At 41.0% G+C, this 19,839-nt stretch overlaps 1 pseudogene; it reads left to right on the top strand.

Moving 5' to 3' along the window:
- The window catches only part of LOC140342907 (ubiquitin carboxyl-terminal hydrolase 12-like), a 99,461-nt pseudogene that overhangs the window by 22,151 nt on the left and 57,471 nt on the right, over nucleotides 1-19,839 (top strand).

Below are 19,839 nucleotides of genomic sequence, written 5' to 3' on the forward strand. Positions count from 1 at the left end.
AGGAAACATGTTTAGGCTACATTTGGACCATAAGACGCAGGGACTTTTTCCCCCCACTTCTGGGGGGAAAAAAGTGCGTCTTAGGGTCCGAAAAATACGGTATTAAATAAGACTATATGTACTGGTTCTACCTTCAGGTCCTGTAGTGTCAGTGCACAGAGGCCGCGGTCTGTGTATAGCTGTCCCGATGCCGAGTGAGTGGAGAGGGAAACTCCGGGAGCCGCTTCCATATGGATGCGCTCCATCAGGGCACTGAGCCGGCTTGGATCTGGGGACACCTCCCCTCTGTTAACGTCATTTGGATGGGAGGATTCTTTTGGAACACCTCCCATTCCCAGCAACGCCCACACGTCCTGACGTTCTCCTATGTCAGTGACTCCCTCATGGCAGAGGTAAACTTCCGGAACGCCGCCTCCCATACCCATAGTTCTCCCCAGCCTGTTTTTGGGGGGTGGGCCGCCCACCTGCTGTGATTATTCCGCCCGGCACATTTTCAGCAGCTCTGAATGGACACCGGAGAGGCGGCTCTGCTCTCCGCTGATATGAGCTGATTGCTGATTAGAGCCAGGTGGAGTGAGGAGAGCATAGCAAAGCTATGAAGAGATCAGGACACAGGATGTCCCTCCCCCTCTCATAGCTGTGCTAAGTCTTTTGGGAAAAAAAAAACACATCGTGCAAACAATGTCTCCGCCCAGTGGGCGTGTGTAATGACGTCATCAAAGCAGTGTGTGTAAATGCAGCATGTCACATTCCTTAGCCTTACAGCTCTGTGTATAAACCTTCATATCCCCTTAATGGTATGTCATAATGACTTTTCAGGGTGCACAGAGAATTTTCAGGGTGCACAGAGAACACTTACAGTTAGCACCATTCACAATTTCAGCACCCCAGCTTTTACAAATTTCATGATTTGGGGATCCGAACTGTAAAATCTTGTGTAAATACAACATTGGGGTTGCAGTATTAAAAGCAAGTGCGCCTTGGAGTCCTAAATTAAAAATGCAAATTGGGGACCCCCGGGGACACACATATAGAAAGGAGCATTGGGGAAGGGCCCCTAAATTTATACTTATCTCTCACAAATCTATAACTGTCATACTATGTTACTCCGTCTGCTTCTCTTCTTTGAACCCCAATTTCCCTAGAATAGTGGGGTGTACAAAGCTGAAAATGTAGGTGCGGGGGGGGGACAATTTTCGATTTCCACCCCCCCCCCACACACACACACACACACTAAAATTTCATTACTATGGCAAACACATGTTACACATTACAGCCCACTTCTAACACTTGAACACCAATTTCTCTGAAATGGGAAGGTGTAGAAAACTGAAAATGTGGTGGGAACATCTGTGGATAACACCCCATAAAGTTTTATCACTATGGCATCATTAGAACATAAAAAACTCTGCCCATCAAAATGAAATTGGGGTTTAGGTACTGGTAGGGTAAGTCATGGGTAACAGGGCGGCGTGTTTTGATGGGCAGACTTTATGTATTGATGCCATGGAGATGAAAGTTTGGGGGGTGTTAGCCAGAAGTGTCCCCCACTTGCACCTACATTTTCAGTTTCCTTCGCCTCCCCTTCCAGATAAATTGGGATTCAAAGAACAGAAGCAGAAAGGGCAGCATAGTATTACAGGTATAGTTTGGTGAAAGGTAGGTAAAATATTTAGGGGGCCCAGCCCAATGCTTTTTACTATGCATTTTCAATTTTGGGCTCCTAGGTGCACTTTCTTATAAAACATCAACCCAAATCTTCCAATTTCCACAAGTTTTTAAACTCATGAGCTCATATTTTGAAATTCTTTAAATTAAAAAAAGAAATGTTGGTTATCAGTAGCTATGAGAGTCCCCTGTGTACCCTAAATATTTTACGTAATTACAACCAACAATTTAGGAGATCTAAAGCATTGTACGCAATCGGAGTTGTTAGGCTGCAGAACATGACAAGCAGACTTTACACACACAGCGATCATACTGTGGGAGGAAAAATTTCACAGGAAGGTTTTGTTTTTGGCAGTGATGAGGAGGGCACTGGCTGTCCTGCCTCCTCTGCGATCACATACATGATGCTCTTTGTGTTACCTAGGCGCTAGGAGGCGACATCTGAAGTCAGGCTGAATTCACATTGGCAGTAAGGTTGCATTTGCTGCGTTTACCCCTCACATTCCTCTCGCCAGGAACCAATGCTGCTTGAAAAACTGCTAGGCCTGAAAAGCCCAGGACTTGCCTGTTACCAATCCCAGGTGCCTAGCAGTTATCACCGGTTACCAATCCCAGGTGCCCAGCAGTTATCACCGGTTACCAATCCCAGGTGCCCAGCAGTTATCACCGGTTACCAATCCCAGGTGCCCAGCAGTTATCACCGGTTACCAATCCCAGCAGTTGCCAAGAAGTAGTCACTCAGGAGGGGCATTTTTTACTGCCAATGTGAACTAAGCCTAATTTGTTAAGCCACTTTGCTCACAATATTACAATACTACAAGGTATTACACTATTAAAACATAGAACTCAAAGGAGTTGGATAAAAATACACAGCACTGGACTGTTGGGACATAATACAAAAAAATGGAAAAAATTGTACATTCTAACAAGCCAGGCATTAGAAAGTTGGAACAAAGTATAGGGCAGGTAGAACACTGACACAATAGCAGGGGTTACTGGATACCTATGGCATAAATAACTAGGAGCTCCAAATTTGCTGTGTCTAGCCCCGCCCTTTTTTTTTTTTTTTTTTACCACCCGGCTACAGTTTCCCCCCACCCGGCTGAAAAAATTTTCTATCAATTGATCCCAGATCAACTGTCCCTCTTTCTAATAGCTTCTGTTTACTGCGCTGGAAGGGTGTAACACATGCAATTTAATGTGTGGTTAGATCACTCTCAAAACTTTATTATTTGCACACAGTTTATATAACAGTTCAAAGGCATGATCACATGACTACAGACAATTAGCAGACATAACAGATGTCTTTGTGGTTCTCCTAGAACAAGATATTTTTGTCAAAGTAACAGATATATGGCCGTAGGGAGGACAGGAAGAGTTTGAAGGCAAAAGGGGGGAGCAGACGCTAGTTTACTGATAAGAAGAGTACAACTAGTTTCAACATAATTCAATCATCTACAAAACATAAAAGTACAAAAATAATTAACTACAAGAATCAGCAAAATTCCTCAGCTCCTTACAATACCCTATATGGAGGCAGCTCCCGGAGTTTCCCTCTCCACTCACTCGGCATCGCGCCAGCTATACACACAGACTGCGGCTGCGGTTTCTGTGCTCTGACACCACAGGACCTGAAGGTACATCTAGTACATTTAGTCTTATTTAATATATATTTTTTCTTATATTGATTCACCTATCATTGGCAATCACTTCTATATTCACCTATATCTCTATCCTTATAGATGATCTTACAAACCATTGATAAAAATTTTTATTTATATTCACTAACAATGAATATTTTTTTTAATAGTCCTTAGGATGTCAGTAATTTATTACCCATTATTACCAAATACTTACCTCCCATTACTGTGTAATATAATTATTAGTTATACTTCTGAACCCTTTATACTATGTCGCAGTTGTTTACTATATATACTTATATTATTGTAGGTCTTTTTTGTTGGCCCTTTTTTGGGTGCTCATTCTAAGCCCCTTCCTTCCTAAGGGAAGTGTTTTCCCCACATTTTTGACTCGTCTGGGATATTGATCCCCTCAGATGTTTTACGTATTCCTTCAGGATATATTGTGTGTAAGTTTTCTTCTCTCTTCCTTTATGACAGCCACTAATATCGCTATTAATATGAACCAAATTTGATTATATACCAATATTTTTTTTCTCTTTATGATATGTATGAATTATTTATCCTGCATAGGATTATTGTACAAGTAAACACTTTTGAATATTATTTGACATAAGTATCCTAGATATGTATATTCAGTGAACCAATATCATCATGATTTGACATTTCTCTTAACTATAGCCCATGGTCCATGCACTACCTTATGCCATTATAGAAGAACATATAATGAATTTTGATATATTGCTCCTAATTTGATATTTTGTACTTACTGTAACCTAGATACTGCCAAGTAATCATGCTCAACCTCGCTAAAACGTAACGTCACCCCTGAAGAAGCCTAAATCAGGCGAAACGCGTTTGGTAACTTACGTATGCGACACTATTGTCATTAAATGAGACATGATTGTGACTGTGTTGTGTATACCTGTTAGTAGTTTGTTTAGTGCCCCCACAGAACCGAAATGATAATGATCTGGACCTGTGTTTCAAGTTGTTTCTAAGCATTGATTTGTTATGTATTATGAGAAGTAATCATTAATACAAAATATATATGTTGTTGCCAAAAAAACCCATCTTTTTGCGTTTTTCTCTTAATTGATGCCAAAGATCTCCATTTTGGTCTCATCTGACCACAACACTTTCACCCAGTTCTCCTGAATCATTCAGATGTTTATTGGCAAACTGCAGACGGGCTTGTACATGTGCTGTCCTGAGCAGGGGAACCTTGCGGGCTCTGCAAGATTTCAGGCCTTCACGGTGCAGTGTGTTACCAATTGTTTTCTTGGTGACTATGGTCCCAGCTGCCCTGAGATCATTGACAAGTTCCCCCCCGTAGTTCAGGGTAGCTTTGTTACCGTTCTCATGATTATTGCAACTCCACGAGGGGAGATCTTGAATGGAGCCCCAGACCGACGGAGATTGACCGTTATTTTGTGTTTCTTCCATTTGCGTAGCCCAGTCCAGCCTTGTGTAGGTCTACAATCTTGTTGTTTGGAATCTGATAGATTGGTTCTGTGGACAGGTGTCTTTTATACAGGTACTGTAACAAGCTTGGATTAGGAGCACTCCCTTACAGAGGGTGCTCCTAATCTTAGCTTGTTACCTGCATACAGGGAAGAGACCTGGGAGCCTGAAATCCTGCTGGTTGATAGGGGATCAAATACTTATTTCACTCATTACAATGCACATCAAGCTCTGACTTTTGAGCACTGGGTTTTTGAGGATTCTTTTGTTGTTATTTTGTCTCTCACAGCTACAATAAATCTACCATTACAATTATAGACTGGTAATTTCTGTCAGAGGGCAAACGTACAAAATCAGCAGGGGATCAAATACTTATATCCTTATATCGGACAATCGCATAATGTTTATACTGAGCAGTCAGTATTATGAACCTCAATTGGGTCCTAACTTAATGTAAGGTATAAAAATATTTATATGGAAGTGTACTATAGTGACATAAAAATAGTGAATAGAGCAAAAAAAGATAAATATTGAATTACCATAGTGGTAGTTACGGTGATTTACGACCTGTTTTCATTTTTTAAATTAATATATAAGTAACACATAAATTTGTTTATTGCAGTGAGTTTTTGTATTACTTTGTCAGGATCCTCTATGTAAACAAAATAAAACAAAAGTAGTCAATTTCACTAAATTATAAAATGCTGTGGTGAAAATTGATATTTGTGTTGTTTATGGTCCTTTTCGACCCAGTTATAATATAAGATTATATACCAATAATTTGTGCCAAAACTCAAATCATACACACACTAAAACCCGACAATATGGTGTGTGTACAGCGCCTATCGTCCGAACGACAGTCCTGGAGTATCCATGGACGTTGAACGATCGTAGTGGAAGCAAAGGGGGAGAGCGCGCGCAGCAAGGTGCTGCTCCATCGTTCTTCCCCTCCCCTCCCCATAGAGCAGAACGGTGCTGTATGTACAGCTCTCATTCATGCATCGTGCAGTCCTTAGTCATTGGAAAGGATTGTGAAAGATCCTTTCCAACGACAATTATTGCATGTGTGTACCCAGCCTGTCTTGTTACTTGCAAAGCATATATCTCCTATTTGCTGCAGATTGCAAAAATGAATAGAAGATATACAAAAAGTGAAATTATGGATTATATCTTGGATGAAAATGAGACAGAGGATACAGACCAGCATAGCGATACGGACGAACAGGTTTCTGAGACGGAAGAAGAAGTAGAGTATCAACCAGAATTCACAGACACATCTGATGAGGAGGCCACCACTGCTGAAGCTGCTTCCATTCCTGCTGCAACATTCAAATCCAAAAGTGGTAACATTTGTTGGAGTTCAGTATCTCCTGATGTACATGGCAGACAAGCTGCTGAAAATGCCATCAAAATGACCCCTGGGATCACAAGGTTTGCTGTGACTAGAGTAAGTGGCATCAAGATTTACACAGGCAAACCTGCAAGTGGCATCCTAGAGAAAAAACAAGGAAAACGTGTAGTCCTCGATATGACTACTGGACTGCGGGGTCACAATATCACGGGTGACAATTTTTTTTTTTTTTTTTAGTTTTTTTTTTTTTTACCAGCTTTGACCTTGGACAATAACTTCTCAGAAGGAAACGTGCCATGGTAGGCACAATGAAAAAAAATAAACCTGAGCTGCCAACCAAAATTTTGCAGGTGAAGGGCAGGGCTCCACTTTTTTCAAAATTTGTATTTACTGACACCACCACTCTTTCATATTGTCCAGGAAGAACTCGGCGTGTGATACTTATGTCCACTTTTCACCCATACTTATCCTGGATTACAATAATACCAAATGAGGTGTGGACAACCTGGACAAGCTGACTGCCACCTACACTTGTCAGCGAATGACCAGGAGATGGACAATGGTTTTGCTTTATAACATCGTAGTCGAGTCTACGTACAATGCGTTTGTATTGTGGACCCACATCCACCTGGGGTGGATATGAACCAAAAATAACAAGCGGAGAATGTTTCCTGAGGAGCTAGGAAATTCCCTTGTCAAGGCGCTCATTGAGTAGAGGAAACAGGTTCCTCCGAGACCCAGTCGCTGCAGCCTTTGTCAGAGAGCTGCAAAGCTCGCCAAGCACTCCATCCACGTCACCAACAACACAAAGAGCATCAGCACCAGCATTCTCAGCCAGTCCTGCCTCAGCATTAACCAGCACAAAAGGAATAGATTTAAATAGAAAATAAATAAATAAGAAAATTTTAAAAGAAATAAAAAAATATTTAAGAGATGTGTTTTAATACCCCTTAACCACCTAAGCGATAAGCCCGACCTTGGTACGGGCTTCAAAAAGTTACAATGAAGTTACAAAGTTACAATTTTTACATGATTGTGTGTTTCAAACATTTTTTATATTCACGATATCTACTAGAACGCTGTTCGGACATATTTCTGTAAGTTACAGGTCTACAATTTAAAAAAAAAAAATTTCATGAAAAACTGTAATGCTTTTGGAACAGAAATCTAGACCTCAGTGTAACGCCCAGGTGGTTAATAGTCTGGTAACATAACAACCTTTTATTTACTTCTATAATTGTCTTGAGGTTCATTTTACCCTTTTTTACCAAACATTTTACCAAAAATAATAAAACCAATCTTTTCATGGATAAGGAAGCCTAGCAAGGTAACCAAGAGGTAAGAAACAAATTGGGATAAAAAATAATTGTTTTGAAGGTATTTTATGGCTGATTTAAGACACGGGTCAAAACCAACCAGTTAACATCATGGATAGTAACAGTAAGCTAAGTATATAGGAAGGTTAAGTAAAAAAAATTGTCACAATGTAGAATCTATAATGAAAAGTGTTTTTGCGTATTGATATTGGAGGATTTCATATTAACCCCCCTAGCGGTAATCCCGAGTGTGACTCAGGGTGGATTTCACTTGCAAGAAGCGGTAATCCGGAATCACACTCTGGGTAAGTTTAGAAGCCCCCCTTACCTTTGCCCCGCGCTCCAGCGGCGATCTAATGGTCCCGCTGTGATGCCGAGACGTTTCTGAATTAGGGGGCGTGGCTGGGCAGGAAATTTAAAAGCAGATTACCGAGTAATCTGCTTTTAAATACCACCTGGGGTCCCGGCCACGCCTCTGCTCGCATCAGCAGTTAGATGCGAAGCACAATGCAGGACTTCTGCATTGTGCATCACATCTAACTGCTGATGCGAGCAGCAATAGTAATTTCTGGGGGTGGTGCGTTTTACTGTGATTTTACATAAGTGTTTATAAAAGTTTTACTTTTAATTCTTTCAAGGAATGAGTACAGGGATACATGAAACCCCTTAATCATTCCCTGAAAGGGTTAAAAATATGTGTAAAAACTAAGATGAGGCTTTAATGTTAAAGTATTTTATTGAATGTGTGTGTTTTGTGTAACCTTCTTTTTTTATTTATTTATTGTTTTTTACAGGTTAACCCACGAAGAAAGGATGGGTCCCATGGCTGCATTCATGTCATAAGCACAGCCGTGGGACTACTGACCGTGTGGGATCCCCAGGCACTAGAGGGGAAATGAGGACAAGTCTCCCCAGCCAAGTCTCCCCATTCAAATCTAGTGCTGATTGGCTGAGAAAAAGGAAACCCTGATGAGAACTTTGCTATGCTGACAGCTTCGTTTTCTTGATTGCTCCCGCAGTCCTAGAGGAGCTGTGACATGTGTTATGTATCCAAGAACACATACCACAGTTCCGCTAGGGCTGCAGGAGCAATCAGGAGAGCGGGGCTGTCAGCATAGCAGAGCTCCGCTGATTGCTCCTCTCTGTAATTGGCTGAGAAAAGGGTAATCTGGATGATGGCTGAAGCGCCATCAGGGTTTCCCTTTCCTTAGCCATTTAGCACTAGAAGTGAATGGGGGTCAAGTCTCCCCATTCAAGTCTAGTGCTGAATGGCTGAGAAAAGGAAAACCCTGATGACGACTCAAGCGCCATCAAGATTTCCCTTTCCGCAGCCAATCACAAAGCACTAGAGGTGAATGGGGAGACTTGTCCTCATTTGCCCCCTAGTGCCTGGGGATCCCATACTGTTAGGAGTCCCACGGCTGTGCTCATGTCATGAATGCAGCCGTGGGAATCATCCTTTCATTGTGGGATAACCTGTAAAGAAAAAAAGTTTGTTCAATAAAATACTTTACCAATAAAGCCTCGTCTTAGTTTTTACACATATTTTAACCCTTTCAGGGAATGAGCAAGGGGTTTTATGTAGCCCTGTACTCCCCTTCTCCAGGGTGGGGTGGTGGAGATCTGGAAGTCCCCTTTTTAAAGGGGGCTGCCAGATTTCGAAGTCCTGCTTAAAACACTTCTAAAAGCCCCCATTGTTTTCAATGGGAGCTTTCATAAAAAGCTTAAAAATGCTTGTAAAAGCCTCCTCCATTAAATTCATTCCGCGTTTACCCTGTGTTTTACCTTTTAAAATGTTGTAAGGAACTTTCTCTGTACTCAAAAATGTGCCTCAAGGAAAGGTCATGGTGTAGATTAGCCCAATTGAATGCATAGGAATTTCAAACATGGGCTTTTAAAGCCTCAGGTTAAACGCTGGGGAAAACGTCTGTGTGGACTAAGCCTTATTGAGTAAGGAGATATGACATTACTGCTCAAAGTATAAACTTCATGGTATGTAACAGTGTATTATAGTGACATAGATTAATAGTAACTATATAAATGTGGCAAAAATGTTACAAAGGAAAAAGGTGTGCCAATCAATATAATAGTACCAAATAAATGAATACACAATGTTCAAAATTAAAAAAACCCAGAATGTTAAAGTTACAATTTCAAAAAAAATGTTACAGCTTGATACAGAATATACATTGCATAAAAGGATACAATGATCAGAAATGTCAGTTGGTCATATTACATAATCAATAATAATGCAGGCATGTCATGCATAATGTAATGCATAAAGAATGTCAGGGAAAGTGTTCCCTGGTATAGAGAGTAGATAGGTTTGTGCAAGTTTCTAGGAAGAAACCTGGTTCTTTAGGGCCCTGGAGCCGTCCAAGGGCGTGAAAGGGTGGGTTCCTTGGCCCAACCCAGTCCTGACTGGGTAAATATGCACCTGCACTCAGGTGTAAGGAGAGGAGGAAGTAATCATCCAGAGGGATCCAGGCTGAGAGTGAGCAATCGGAGGCTGGCAAAAACAAGAGGGATCCAGGCTGGGAGAGTGATCATCAAGAGGCTGAGGGAAGAGTATCAGCACTGTGTTGCAAGCTAGATGGGGGCTTAGGAGGCAGCTGTTAGTTCCCAGAGCTGTGGGGGAACAGAGCTCTGCCTTGCGCCAGCAACGATTACATGTGAGTGGAACATGCTTGTTTTGTGATCTAAAGACTGCCTTGTATTGGTTTTGCTTTAAACTGCTTTACTGTTAGTCCTTCTCTAACTATCTTAGTAATGGTAGGTAGTTGCTGAGCCGAGCCATTTCTTTTGTTAAAATTCTAATAAATAGACAGACAGGAGCCTGTTTTCAACTGCAACTTTGAAGTCTGCTGTCTTCTGACCCAGTTGCTACGGGTGATCTCACATAATATACAAAGGAAGGAGGGGCGATAGATTCCTATATCAATTGTGGGCAATATAAAAATTGTAACCGACATTTGACAAGTCATTAAGTATCATTTATCATGTATCTAAACCCGGAATTTAGATATAAAGATTGTAATGCGTTAATGCTGATCATATAGTTAAGAAGGCATGTGTGGACAGAATGATGTGGAGTCCTGTAGATGTTGGGTTCTAGGACTCATATGTTTTGAAAAGAAAGGGTTTATAACTGATCATATCATTAAGGTCAGGGGCCTTAGTTGCTTCAAAATTTACAATACACTTACATTCCTCCTATAAAAGCTTAATTTCAATATCCCCACCCCTCAGATTGGGGGGTATATGTTCCAGTCCAAAAACAGAAATTACAGATGGATCTTATGTTTAGTGGTAACTGAAGGGGTTAGTGATTTTACCATTAGTAATGCTGTAGATGTGTTTGTAAATACGTTTTTTAAAGGCCGTTCAGTTTTTCCCCACATAGTATGCTCCATTGACGCAGGTGATGGGATTCAGGTGACAGTCTATATAATGCTTGGGACGATGTATAGTTCCTTTGGGGAGGGACATATTCATAGCTTCATGAATCCATCAACATTTGAAGGTGCCCCTTTTTCATAGGAATCTTTGTATCAAGCTGTAACTTTTAGTTTGAAATTGTAATTTTAACACTCTGGGTTCTTTAATTTCGAACATTGTGTATTCATCTATTTGATACTATTATATTGATTGGCACACCTTTTTTCTTTGTAACATTTTTGCAACATTTATATAGTTACTAATTATCTATAATTTTATTATGTCCCTATAATACACCGTTACATACCATGACGTTTATACTTTGAGCAGTATGTCATATATCTCCTTACTCAATAAGAGACCCTTGGTCATTTATTTGCAAACAGAAGAGGGGGAAACATTTTTTTCTTCTAGCACACATTTTATACGGTGACCTTTTATTGCTCATCATTCTACAAATTTCTCAGCGTGATTAACACTACCTCCACAACACCCATTTATACTTCACATTCATTTACAACCTATACTATGTCAGCAGCACATATCACATGCTCAGTCCCTAACACTAGGATGTCTGGTTATTCAAGGCAACACCACTACCACACAACAATGATGTAATTTCATTCAATCTACTTCACCTGGCATGAACTGTGGGTGGAAGTATTCACACTAGATAGCAACGGCATGTGCACCGGTCGCCCGAACACATACAGCCTAATAAGGACTGCTTTTTTATTTTTTTTTTTGTTCCCGTCCTGACACACAGCCCAGCAGCACCTCCCGCGTGCCGAACTTTGCACAGACTTTAACTCCGCTCTCTATACAGGTAATTCGTCTTTCATTTTGTTTCCTCTCTATTCATTTTACCTGCTTACTGAAAGTGCACTCATGAACTATATCTACCTTTTCCAAATACATTTATTCTGATCTCTGTACATACTACATACTTGTTTGTTAAAGGTTCACCTACAAACCAAATTTAAAACGTACCTAAATTCACAATTTTTACTTCACATAAAAGGGTAGACAACCCTTTTATTTTAAGTAAAAATTCCGTGTTTCTTTTTTTTCTTAAGTGCACTACTGCAGCACTGCCTTCTAATTCTCGATCACCTAGGCAGTCGAGAATGAATAGGAGAGCAAAGCCTCCTGGGATACCTACGTCAGGCATCCTGTTCGGCTCTTGGGCGCTCCTGCGCATGCCCGAGCAACTTGGGCATTTGCAGGAGCCTTTTTGTGCTAAAAAAATTTGGCGATCTAGCGCATGTGCAGTGAGATCTGCAAATTTTGTTTTTTCATCCTACGTTACCCGATCTCACGCCTGGGTCGGGTGGCGTAGGAAAAAGAACAGGAAGAAGAAAACAAGATAGCAGCGCCCGGAGGGCTGGCTCCAGGACAAATGCCAGGATGACACGGGACCCGAAGCCGGACACCCCCAGAGCGATCGGACTGCTCTGCGGGATTAAAGGTAAGTGGAATTTAGTTTTTTGCTGTTTTGGGTTTTGTTCCTCTTTAACATCAATTGCTTTCTGATAATTCATTGACAGTTACCATTCCTACAAAGCACCTAGTATTTATGCATATCTATTTGGGTATTCCCTCATTCCATTCATGGACTATTCTCATTATTCTTTTATATAAATACTACATTCCCTCCCCTTAACATGAAATCCTCTGATATCAATACTCAAAACCACTTTTTCCATCATAGATTCTACATTGTGACAATTTTTTACTTAAGCCACCGTGGTAATTTTCCTCTATGATTTATTCTATCTAAAGTAAGCAATTAATTCAGTATTGTGGAAAAGATCTTCCTCCCTTGTACATTGGGTTTTTTGGAAGAGCCACCCCTTTGGGTATTCAAGGAGGAAAATCGTTAAGGAGACGAAAAGAAAGAGGTTTGAGGCTCAGAGATAATTTTTTAAGAAACTAATTATGTATTGATACAGTTTTGATCCATACATAATTAAGATATACACAAATGTACAATATAATATCCACAGTCGGGTTAGTGTCACCAGACTGGGATATTGTTGCTAGACAAAGGTAACCTAACCCACACAATAGGGTGACTGTGTTGGTCAATAACATTGTGACGCGTTTCGCCCAGTTAGGCTTCCTCAGGTATAGTAGTATAATGACTGTATGGTCTGCGTATACATTGAAAAAACAAAAATATATAAACATGAAAGTTAACATTAAGAATTCGATTCAAACCACATTGATAACCATAGCTTTTTAGTAAATATAGAGCAAATTATCTGAGTTTTTCAAGAGTCTGTATAATACATATAACAATAATAATAATACAACAATATAATACACTTTAAGGGATAAATCTCTAGCTTACATTATTGCAGTGAATGGCTAACTATAAATAGGAAGTGTATTGCTTCCCAGTTTGTTTGTGCAGTGTTAGTATAAATAGGTAGGGTATTTTTACATTTCAAACAAAGTATAGGGTGAATAAACTTACGTTTGGGTGATAGGAAGTTGCAGTCACATGAAGAGGTAAGTGAGGTATATTCTGCAGCAGTGGGTGCTGTTAGAAAGTGAAACATATTCAAAGTCTTTTAATGCAATTTAGTGTATCTATACATACCGCTGAACGTAAAGATAGTTATACTATAGGAACATATAAGCCAAATTCAAAAGGAGATAATTGCAGGGATCAGTAATGGAAGAATGTTGGGGGGTGATTAATCTAGTAAGTTTGCTTGAATGGTATGCATTGATGTGACTTTGTAATCCTCATTATTGTTAGCTTCATCTTTTGCTACAATGTTTTTGTGCTTGGTTTGTAATTACGGTTTCTGTTGTTTAGCAATTCTTCAGCAATGTTTTGTCATATTTTCCACAAATATGGTGTACAAATGTCTGCATGGTTTCCACTCCAAACTGCTACTTGAACCCCCTCTTTGCCTTTGTCATATTCTCCAAGTCACATGGTCACATATTGGGATTTGAATGTATTATGTACATATTTTTCTTTTTTTTTTTTCTTTTTTTTTATTTTAATGGTCTGACATTTGCACTCAAGTTGATTTGCTGCCACTGTTCTACACAACTCGTCTGTTCATTTGTAGTAGTGTTATAGGTTTGTTGTCATTGTGCTGCCTGATCTTAGCACTATTGTATACAAACACACTTCCACTTGCTGTCCAAACTAGTTGTCAATTAGCTGTCCAGCTGAGTTGCATACTCATTCTAACACACCTAATGGTGATGGAAGGAGGTCCAGGTTGCCAAGCACAACATCCAACCACATTGATTGCTAAGCTCACAAGCGGGGTCTAGCACTCTTAGAAATTCTAGAGCTGAAGACTGGAGACTTGTCCTCATGTAACCCCTAGCGCCTGGGCATCCCACACTGTCAGTAGTCTCACAGCTCCGCTCATAAATTAATGCAGCTATGAGACTCATCCTGTCATTGTGGGCTAACCTGTTAAAAAAAAATTACACTAAACACACATGAAATAAAAAGCTTTAAAGCCTTGTCTTTTTTTTTTTCTACACATATGTTAACCCTTTCAGCCCTATATCTGCATCTATAATTATATAGAACTACATATTACTTATAGTATAAAAATATGAAAATACATATGTTTCTAGATTTGGCAAACAATGATGGTAAAAGCAGTAATGGTTTAAAGAGCCTGATCACCAATGCTAGAAGCCTAGCAAACAAGATAGGAGAGTTGGAAGCCTTAATGAGTGAGGAGGATTATGACTTAGTTGGCATTGCTGAATCCTGGCTTTGTTCTTCACCTGACTGGGCTGTCAATATTCCTGGGTATACTCTCTTTCGTAAAGACAGAGTCAAACGAAAGGGTGGTGGTGTCTGTCTGTATGTGAGAAGTGATCTGAAAGTGAATGTGAAAGAAGAAATTGCGGGGGAACAAGCAATGAGGTTGAGGCATTAGGGGTGAAGTTGAATAACACACAATTAATTATTAGAGTCTGCTATAGGCCCCCCAGTGCTAAGGAAGAAATAGAAAATCAACTACTAGCACAGATAGAAAAAGCAACAAAAAGTGGAAGTGTTTTATTCATGGGAGATTTCAACTACCCTGACATTGGAGTAATGACACTACAGGAACAGCAAAAGGGAGGAAATTTGTGAATTTATTACAAGATAGTTTTATGGTACAGTTTATAGAAGCCCCGACTAGAAATGATACTCTGCTGGACCTAGTTCTTTCTAACAATGCAGAGCTTATAACACATGTGCATATAAAAGAGAATCTGGGTAGCAGTGACCATAATATGATTTCATTTAATGTAAGCTGTAAACAGGACACAAAAACAGGAAAGATAAAAACATGTAAGAGAGCAAATTTTCCATTATTAAGGACGGCTCTCAATGACTTGGACTGGGAGACAATATTGTCCTCAAAGAACCCAGAACAGAAATTGGAATGTTTCAAGTCTGCTCCACACAAGAAAACTGAAAAATATATTCCAATGGTTAATAGGTTTTAGTTTTAGCCTCCTAAACTTATGTGGCTCACAGCTGATGTTAAAAAAGTGATAACGAACAAGAAAAGGGCATTCCAAAAATATAAAAATGAAGGATCACCATCATTTGAAACCTATAACGAATATAACAAAAGATAAAATGTGCAAAACTTCAAAATGAAAGACCGATTGCAAAGGAAAGTAAGTCAAACCCCCCAAAATGTTTCAAATATATTAACCCCCCCCTAGCGTTCTAATGCTGATCCTATTTTTTTGCATAGAAGCTTTTGTTTATATTGTTGGCCTGTAATTCTTAGGATTAACTCCCGGGTATGATACATTTATTTATTTTTTATATTATAATATACAACATAATTATAAATAATTTTAAAAAATAATGAAATAGACAACAATGTAATCTTAAAATAAAATTAAAAATGTACTTGTATTTTTATTTAATGTTGTGTGGTGTTTTTGTACTGTAAAAACCATTTAAAAGCAGATTACATTGTAATCTGCTTTTAAATTTCCCTCCCAGACACACCCCCCAATACATCACCACTCGCATCACCCGGAAGATGACACATCCTCCTGATGTCCCGCCTGCCTCACACACGCTGGAGCTGCTGCTCTTCATCTCCAGAGAGATGCAAAGCACAATGCAGCACTTCTGCATTGTGCTTCCCATCTCGCTGCTGATGCGAGCAGTGGCGTGGCCGGGGTGGTATTTAAAAACAGATTACTGAGTATTCTGCTTTTAAATTTCCCGCCTGGCCACACCCCCCGACGGACCGGCGCCCCTGTATCACAGCGGGACCATTAGATCGAAGGTCAAAGGTAAGGGGGGCTTCTAAAGTTACCCCGAGTGTGACTCGGGATTACCGCTTTTTGCATGTAAAAGCCACCCCGAGTCACACTCGGGATTACCCCTAGGGTGGCTAATAGCAAAAAGATCAGATCTGAGGATGTAGGCCCCTTAAAGGATGTCGCTGGGTTGGTAACTGGGGATAAACACTTTTTTTTTTTTTTAGCTCTGTGTACACGAAGGAAAATGGCAGAGCTCAAGTCCAATTTCATAATGGCAATGTCACTTCCTTAAATGAGTCACAATGGCTCGTAATTGATATGATTGAGAAACAGCTGGGAAAAATTAAGGTTGACAAAGCACCAGGACCTGATGGATTACATCAACGTATCCTCAAAGAGCTGAGCTCAGTTATATCAAAGCCATTATTTCAAATTTTTAGAGAGTCTTTAGTCACTGGAAAGGTACCGATGGATTGGCGTAAGGCCAATGTGGTTCCTATTGTCAAAAAGGGAGCAAAGTCATTATCCGGTAACTACAGACCCGTTAGTTTAATGTCTATAGTTGGAAAGGTCTTGATGAGTTTGATAAAGAGCCACATAGAGGAGTTTCTGCTAGAAAATAATATTATAAGTGATAGTCAGCATGGCTTCAAGAGAGCAAATTTGTTTGACAACTTCTGTCTCTCTTTTTATGAGGAAGTAAACGGGTAGACAGTGGAGTAGCAGTTGATATTGTGTACTTGAACTTTGCTAAAGCATTTGACACTGTACCCCACAGACGGGTAATATGCAAGTTAGGGCTGATGGGTTTAGAAAAGTCAATCTGTAAATAGAGAACTGGCTTAAAGATTGCAACCAGAGAGTTGTAATTAATGATTAATACTCTGAATGGTCTGAGGTTATTAGTAGTGTACCCCAGGGTTCAGTGTTCAGACCCTTACTGTTTAACAACTTTATAAATGATAGAGTTTGGGATTAAAAGTACCATTTCTGGGGGGGTGTGGCTTGGCTGTCTCCGGAGATGGCTGCTTGATTCTCCTGCTCTCCAGGCACCCGCTCGATTTCAGCAGCTCCACCGGCATCTGAGGCTTCACATGGGCAAACAGAAGAGGTCTAAGGGAGGGAGGCTTCCCCACTCCCCTTCACAGCTCCTCTCAGCCCTTGATTAGAGCTTTCATAGGAGACGCTCCAGCTGCTCCCCAGCATCCTAAGATGGCGCCGGCTTCTTCCCCTCCTCAGCACACGTGGCGTGCAGAAGAGTCTTCAGCTGCACACCATCTCCTCACAGCAGCTGACCTATTGGCAGCCTCTTCAGGCTCCGCAGTGGACAATCCAAATCATCCTGCAGCAGGGCAGGGACGACCAGGCTGCAGAGGAGCTTGCAGGGGTGAGTCTCTCCCCCCTGCTCTGAGCCCCCACCCTCTCCTGGGACTCATCTGCTTCACCTAATACCTCCTGCTCCCCCCTGGATGATACTGTGCCCTTAGCCTTTAGACCTGAGGCGGTTTCCTCTCCTATGCTGGGGACAATTGGGGGCACCCAAGTAATAACTAACCCAGCACCCTGTAGACCGCTGAAAGCTGGTTTTCCCCCCCTGGGTCTTTCATCGTGCACACCCAGTTTACCTTGTGGGACAGGTCCCTTAGGGGCTCATGCTCCTGTAGAGCCATTTCACCCTTGCAAGCAGAATCAGGGCCAGGTAGTGGACGCTTTGCCACATACATGGCAGACTTACCTCCAGATGTTGCCTACTAAAGCTGATTTTTAACTTCTGATAACTGAGGTTTGGGCAACATTTCGCTCTGAAATTGTCCTCCGCACTGATTTGCAGTCTCTGGCTGGGAGAGTGGAAGCTATAGATGAAAACTTGCACCAAGCTAATTGAGCTCATATCCGCAAATCTTGGGAGTACCATTTGAAGATCAGAGATTTGTACCATCATATAGAGGATATGGACAATAGGATATGGACAATTTGCCACTTAGCTGATGCATATTTGAAAACTGAGATCATGGCTGCTGCACGGAATATGCGCAACTTGGAATTTGACAGAGCCCCCTTACAGCTTTTTCAGGACTTGTCATGGCACACCCTAAAACAACGATGCCTCCTGCAACCTCTCCTCACCTTGGTTACTGAGAAATAGTGCCTCCGCGGATATACATCCTATTTCATGGTCGGACCATGCTCCGATCACCCTGGAGGTTTTATTTCCCCCTTCTAAGACCAGGATCTGCCACTGGAGACTGAATGACTTTCTTCTTAAAAAAGAAGAAACTAAACTGTCGCTCACTGCGGGCATACAAAATTATTTTACAGAGAATAAAGGTTCAGTGACTCACACATCCACCCTTTGGGAAGCTCACAAAGCGGTGATCAGGGGTCAATGTGTGGCCCTAAGCTCCCGTATTAAAATTAAATTAAAATTTAATTGGCTCCCGTATCTGCCAATTAAAGGTGGCAGAGAAACGACTTACTAATAGTCCATCTCTGGCTCACCTGCGGGAGGTGACTTCCCTCCGCTCTAAATTACGAACCCTAGAGTTGAGGAAAGTTAGCTGGCTGATGAAAAGAACTAAACAAATCTATTTTCATAAGGGCGACAAGGCCGATACGCTATTGGCACATAAACTGAGGGACACACAAATGAACTCATCCCCTATGGCCATTAAGGATGCGAAAGGTGTTTTTAGATATGATCTCTCCCATATAGCCTCCCGGTTTGAACAATACTATACACACTTGTACCACACGGTACATCAGGCACAAAGTGATATGGGCCCCAGGCTACAACCTACTATTGACTCATATCTAGCAGACCTAAATCTTCCCTGTTTGAAGGTGGAACACCTTAACAGCCCAATTACTGGAGAGGAGGTCTCGCAGGTTATCTCTCACCTCCCTTCACATAAGGCCCCAGGCCCTGACGGGATACCTTACTTATATTACAAAACCTTTTTGCCACACTTGCTCCCCTATTTACTTTTTACAAGGTAAACCTATCCCGCCTTCCATGTCATGCTCCTATATCACTGTTCTTCCCAAACCAGGTAAAGATCCTCTAGAGTGTACGAATTATAGACCTATTGCATTGCTAAATTCGGATCTTAAAATTTATTCTAAAATTCTAGCTAATAGGCTCTCCAAATATTTGCCATACCTAGTGCACAGGGATCAAACTGGCTTTATCCCATTTCGTCATGCTAGTGATAATACTCGCAGAGTAATCAATATTATTGATATTCTCAATAAACGCAAGCTCTCTTCACTGATACTCAGCTTAGATGCGGAGAAAGCGTTTGATAGACTTAGCTGGCCATTTATGCTCTCCACGCTGTCCAAAATGGGGTTCTCTAGACCGTTCCTGGGCGCCATACGTTCCCTCTACTCTTGTCCATCAGCATCAGTCAAACTACCTCATGCCTCATCAGCGCAATTTCCAATTAAAAATGGTACGCGGCAAGGGTGTCCCTTATCCCCCTTGCTATTAGTGCTTAGTATCGAACCACTTGCTAAGATCCGAGCTAATACCAATATTTAGGGAGTACTAGTGAAGGGCTCCTCCTACAAAATCTCTATATGCAGATGATGTACTTTTAACTTTGACGCAGCCTCTTAACTCCCTCCCGAACTTATGGGCTGAATTGCACCCCTTTGGTACTGCCTCAGGCTATAAAGTGAACTCCTCCAAAAC

Source organism: Pyxicephalus adspersus, chromosome W (genome assembly GCF_032062135.1).
Source record: "Pyxicephalus adspersus chromosome W, UCB_Pads_2.0, whole genome shotgun sequence".
In the NCBI taxonomy this organism is placed as follows: Eukaryota; Metazoa; Chordata; class Amphibia; order Anura; family Pyxicephalidae; genus Pyxicephalus; species Pyxicephalus adspersus.